At 45.7% G+C, this 6,492-nt stretch overlaps 1 pseudogene; it reads left to right on the top strand.

The window, feature by feature from the left end:
- The first annotated feature begins 697 nt into the window (after positions 1 to 697).
- On the top strand, positions 698 to 1,668 carry LOC144143308 (uncharacterized; annotated as a pseudogene).
- Positions 1,669 to 6,492: the final 4,824 nt, after the last annotated feature.

Here is a 6,492-nt window from a genome sequence, read left to right on the forward strand (position 1 = left end):
TACACAGCGGAGACACGCTTTGTACAGTCATCTCCCGTCGCTATTGTGTCAAACTGCTCAACGCACAGTTGTTTTCGTCTTCCACAAGAGCCCAGTAACGCGAAATACATACGGCGATTCAAACTTCGCGAGTAAACCATGTTGCTGCGAAAATTATACGGCGATCTTGCAACAGTGACTTGCTGCAGCGGCCAGAGAGTGACCCAAATGGCGGTGCCAACGTACACGTGTCTCCACCCTTGCGGCGAACGTGCGTGAATTGAGACACTCTAGGTAAGAAAAGAGCGAAGGGACAAGGCGGCTTTGAAAGACACTGGTAAGAATATAGCAGAGATATAGGGAGAGAGAGAGAGCCCCGTGAAAGGAAGAAACGAGTGGGCTTGGCAGCACCGCGTACGGACGGATGCTCATGAACTTCTATTTCTTCACCCAGATTGCCCTGCTGGGGGTGGATTCCATCGTGGGGCGACCGACTGACATCCCTTTATCGCAAGCAAGTTTCATCGCGCCTGCGCCGGAGTTTTCCTTCGATGGAGCGTCGTCGATGGAGCGGCAGGCTGTGCCTCGAGTGCTGTTTCGCCACCATCTCGCCACCAGTGTGACGTCAGTGGACACTTCCCGGATTTGGCATAAAACCCGGAGCCAGCTTCTGCAGCCTTTCAGTGGGCTTGGCAGCACCGCGTACGGACGGACGCTCATGAACTTATATTTCTTCACCCAGGTTGGTGAGAAATATTGTGTGTATTCAATTAGGGACGATTCACTTACCTTAACCGTGCTGCCGAGCCCACAGAGTCTGCTTGCGTCGTTGTGTGATTACTTGCATGTTATAAAATTGCTGTTGTTAACATCTGGAGACGTAGAGCTAAACCCCGGACCGACCTCGGATTTGGAGTCTGAAGCTAGCGTAAATAGCCAAAGTCTGAAGAAAATACTAAAAGAGCAAATAAAAACCAATAAGACGCTCACCGCGCTTTCTGCTAATCTAAAACAGGTTGAATTAACTATAGGTAATGTACAGGAAAGGATAACTTCGATGGAAAAGGAGCTTGCTCGTTTAAAAAATGTGAGGATAAGCTGGCCGAGCACGAGGTGCACTGCAAGGGGACAAAGGAACTGGTAGAAGAGCTGTCAGCTAAGATCGAGGACCTGGAAAATCGTAGTCGAAGAACTAATGTTATAATGTATGGCTTAAGTGAAGAACCAAACGAAGACAACAAATCCCTGCGAAACAGAGTTGAGCAAGAGGTATTTAAAGAGTTACTTGGCGTGGAAGTTAAATCAATTGAGCGGATTCACAGGTTGGTTTTCAAACATGCTGAGAAACAGCGGCCGGTTATACTGCGGCGTTTTGATTTTTCTGAGAAAATGAAAATACTGGCATCGTGCCCTAAGCTAAAAGGAACGGAGATTTAAGTATCAGAGGACTTCTCAAAAAGGCTACGTGACTTGCGCGGTAAGCTGTGGCGTTCTGCAGCTGAGGAAAAAGCTAATGGGGCGAAGGTTTTACTATCTTTTTATAAATTGAAGGTAGACGACAAAGTTTACACTTGGGACGAGCTTCTGAACTGCCGGGTAGAAGTCACGCGGCCTGCTGCGCAGGAGCGGATTGAACCTGATTCAGCTGCGCCTGCCCGTGTGGCCAAGCGAAGGCGCGATAAAAAATGACAGTCTGTAACCAAAGTGCTCATAGTTGTCTCGCTCAATGCGCGCAGCATCGTGAATACATGTGGTTTAGTCGCAGACGTAATATCCTGTTATCATCCTCATGTCTTAGTAATTACAGAAACATGGTTGCATGCAGGTGTGCAGGATTCGGAAGTCGTACCCTCTACTTATAAACTTATTTGTAAAGACAGGGAATCACGGGGGGGGGGGGGGGTAGCCATCGCCATTCAAAACAACATTGGTTTCACTATTTTGGGTGGCATTTGTGACCACGAAAGTGTATGGTGTAAACTTAAATTTCTTGGCAAAACTATACTTCTGGGTGGCGTATACAGACCACCTAATGCTTCCCACGAATATTTAGAAGCCATGTACGACTACCTTGCAGAAAATACAAATTCCAGATCGAATATTATAGTTACAGGAGACTTCAACTTGCCGGGTATAAACTGGTCTGATTTATCCCATGATGGCAAAGAGTCCAAAAGTGCTGACTTCTCCAAGAAAATTTATTAATCGCCGATACAAAGACCCGCTGTGCTAACTACTACACGGGTCGCCTAAACCATACACACTGCATGTATCACTTCACTTACTACACCACTCACTACACATACAGTTCACTCCACAGTTCTCCATCGTTCACTAGTACACACACTATTAGAAGCACAATTACTCTGAAAGATCACTGTAGATCACATCCTCGAAAGTTCACGACAATACGCCAAGATCAATACAACAGTCAATAGGGTAGAATAGACACTTCGATTTGTTTGTTTACCACATGGATAAACCGAGTGGACCACCGCTGACGGAACTGCTCTTCCCCCAGCGCGGCGAGCTCAGCCTCCAGGTGATCGAATAGACGCGAGCGCATTTTCCGAAGCATTGGAAACATGTACTTTTGCGGCCGCGCTCTGAGAGCCGCAAAGCCGCGCCTTTTCCAGATGATCTGGGCACCAACGCACAGTAAAAACAGAACAAATGCGTCGCGCGACTTTGTGCGTGCGTCGAGTTTGTGTCCAAACATCCGAGCTAACCATTTCCAGTAGGTCTTTCCAACCTTGCAATCGAAAATCGCGTGCTGCAGGGTTTCACGCTGCCCGCACTGTGGGCACCTGTTGGAGGGTGCCACACCCCATTTCGCGATGCGGTCTGCCGTGGGAAGGACCCCCCAGCCGCGTTGCCAGCTGAAATATCTCACGTCGGCCGGTAAAAATGAGGCCGTCAGCTGCTTCCACCTTACCGCCCTGCTCTTTCGGAGCTGGTCCTGAGTGAGCTGCGTCACTGCGAGGGTTTCGCAAATTTTACTCGGCGGTGTGTTGAAGACGTCAACGTCAGGGAGTTGCGTTCTCAAATTTCTGAGCGACTTTATGACGTGCTTATAAAACGGGGGTGGCTGCTCGGCTGAGGGTCCTACCCGCAGACCATCGAAAAACAATGCTCGGTCAGTGCCAAGGAAGAACTCAAAGAGCTTTCGCCCCGGGTATTCCTCATCACTAGCTAGGTTGAGCAAGTTCCTTATTGCGAGGAGACTACTCATTGTTTCTAAACAGGGGATACTTAAACCGCCCATGCTGCTTGGAAGTCGCAAGCAAGTGCGGGCCACTTTTTCAGTTTTCCCACCCCAGAAAAAGGAGCCGAACATAGTTCCCAGTTTCCTGAGTACATGCCGTGGTGGCCGCGCCACCCTCGCTACTTAGTAGTAGGCTGCCGACACACAGGCTTTTATCACATAGCTGCGCTCCTGCGAACAAAGGTCGAAGGATGCAGCTACTGCTAGCCGCGCCTCCGCCTTTCCTTTCTCAACTGCCTCCATGTCTCATTCGCCACTTCGCCCGACGCGCGAAAGACAACCCCCAACACTTTCACTCGGGCAACCCATTCAATGCCGCCAGGCAGGTCCGACGCGAACGCGCCAAAGCGGAGCGCCTTGCTTTTCCCCCTGTTCAGCTGGGCACCAGACAGCTCGCTGTACTCTGTGAAAAGCCGTAAAAACGCTAGGGTTGTTGACCCGTCCTCATCACTCCTTGATTTGGCCTTTGCTAGTAGCTCTCTTCAAGGCTCCTCCGTTAGTGTTGAAAACGGGATTTCCGATCACAAGTTGCTTGCTTTGTCATGTCCTGTCTCGGGTGCACGTTTTTTTACTAAACCGTCAGAAATTCTTGTCAGAGACTACACTCATGCGGACGACAATGCTGTCTTAAAATATTTGGAATCGCGCTTTGTTAGTTTTATCCTAATCACGGATGTTAAACAAATGTGGTCAGACTTTAAAGAAATTGTTTTCTTTTGTGAGCGAGAGTATGTACCATTAAAACGAAAACGCATTAATAGAGAACACCCTTGGTTCTCGCGAGAATTGATTCATTTAAAACGAAAAAAAAAATTAAGCGACCCGCCGCTGTGGCTCAGTGGCTAAGGCGTTGTGCTGCTGAGCACGAGGTCGCGGGTTCGATTCCCGGCCGCGGCGGTCGCTTTTCTGATGGAGGCGAAAAGCAAAAACGCCCGTGTGTACGACATTTCGGCGCACGATAAAGATCCCCAGGTGGTCAAAATTAATCCGGAGCCCTCCACTACGGCGCGGCTCATCGCCTGCGTTGCGTCGGCGCGTTAAACCCTACAATCAACCAATCAATCAAAAATTAAGCGACGTTGCAAACGTGGTAACACAAGCGACCTACAAAGCCTTATTTCTAATCTGAAGGGAAAAACGCGATTAGCAAAATAACATTTCTTTTCCGTTACTTTGAAGTAATTCATGAACAACCAACCCCAAACGTTTTGGCGCTATCTCTCAAAAGATAAACAAAGCATTTCGGAGATAAATGTTTCAGGCGAAAGTATTGTTGACGCGACTACCATTTCTAACAAATTTAATGCCTTTTTCCTATTCGTGTTCACGCGGACAGCTTCGCACGCTGCGCTGCCGTCATATGTTTTTGATTGTCCTATGCCTGAAGTAGAAATAACAGAGGATGGTGTCCTGAGCCTTTTGCATAAACTAGACGTGAAGAAATCACCTGGCCCCGATAAACTGTCTAATACTTTTTTAAGTAGATATGCTGCGTGGGTAGCTAAATATCTACATCAAATTTACGTTATGTCCTTACGCACTTCGACTAGTCCCGATGACTGGCGCTCGGCAAAAATTATTCCCGTGCATAAATGTGGCTCTCCTCTAGAAATTAACAACTACAGGCCAGTTTACTTAACGAGTACTTGTTGCAAATTATTTGAGCATATTATCTACAAGGCCATCATTACTTACCTAGAATACAACCATTTGCTTTATTCTAAACAGCATGGTTTTAGATCTGGTTTATCAACCGTTACCCAACTATCAGAAATAACAGATGATTTATTTAGTACAGTTAATACAAATGGTCAAACCGACGCTATATTTCTAGATTTGTCAAAGGCGTTCGATGTCGTCCCCCATCCCGATCTGATTACAAAACTACTCGCAATTGGCATTGAACGAAAAGTAGTCACATGGATAGAATGTTACTTAAGAAATAGAACACAGTGTGTCGCCATTAATGAGTGTATCTCCGAAGAATTGGACGTCTACTCTGGAGTTCCACAGGGCTTTGTACTGGGCCCTCTCCTTTTTTTTTTAGTATATATAAATGATATTTATCTTACTGTTGAACCCCCTATCCATATTAAATTATTTGCGGACGACTGCGTGGTATACACAGCTATTAATACTCGAGATGACCAAACTAAATTAAACAATGCTGTGGGGTACAAAGTGGGGTTTAAGTGTACAAAGTGGGGTTTAAGAATAAATGCTACTAAGACAACTTCTATTACATTCAGCAACAAAAAGAGGCCCCTCAGCTTTACTTATTCTTTAGGTAATGCTACCATCAACAAATCTGATAAGGTTAAATATCTAGGCGTCACACTTACAAGTAACCTTATTTGGGAAACGCACATTGATAACGTTTGTCAGGGTGCACTTAAGAAATTGGCATTTTTGAAAAGAAAGTAGCGCAATACCCCTCCTGCTGTGAAATTAAACGCTTACCAAGCACTAGTACGACCTAAGTTGGAGTATGCAGATGTCATTTGGAGCCCTTACCAACAATACTTGATAAGCAAAATTGAAAGAGTACAGAATTTAGCTTTGCGCTTCATTTATACTGTTTATTGGCGTTACTCGAGCGTAACCACTTTAGGTAATAGGGCAAACCTCCAAAAACTCGAGCAGCGTAGTGTCATATCTAGCTTAAAATGTCTTTATCAGCTTTACTACGGTCACTTCAAATTGTCGCGGGAAAACTACATCCAAAAGCCTTTCAAACATTCAGCGAGGACTCATCACGGGAAGACTATTAGGCAACCGATTAGTTACATTAATTTGCATAAATTTTCTTTGTTTCCCCGAGCAATTTCTTACTGGAATATGTTACCTGATGAGACGGTGAACTCTGTGTCGTTAGAAGTGTCTTCTCAGCGTATTGATAATATAAGCTTTGGTTGAAGTGCTGTTTCAAAATTGGAATACATTATCATTTTAATTTCTTTTCCATATGCGATTGTGTAAGCATATTTGCGCCTCCGCCTATGTGTATTGTACGTTTTAAAATTACGTCAAGCAACACTGATGTATTGTCGAGTTGTATGTTGAATTTCCACCGATGTATTTCTTTGTCTTCACTCCTGCATGGGCCTGAGAAGGGCCTGCAGTATCTGTAAATAAATAAATAAATAAATAAATAAAACGTGGATCGAAAGGGTGGGGAAAGCGGTTAACGGTGTGGAGATGCGCCATATTTGTTTTCGCATTGGTCGGTAGCTCGACGGGAGCTTCAA

This window comes from Haemaphysalis longicornis, unplaced genomic scaffold, assembly GCF_048455015.1.
Source record: "Haemaphysalis longicornis isolate Haplotype H1 unplaced genomic scaffold, Haemaphysalis longicornis Haplotype H1 scaffold_6, whole genome shotgun sequence".
Lineage (NCBI taxonomy): Eukaryota > Metazoa > Arthropoda > Arachnida > Ixodida > Ixodidae > Haemaphysalis > Haemaphysalis longicornis.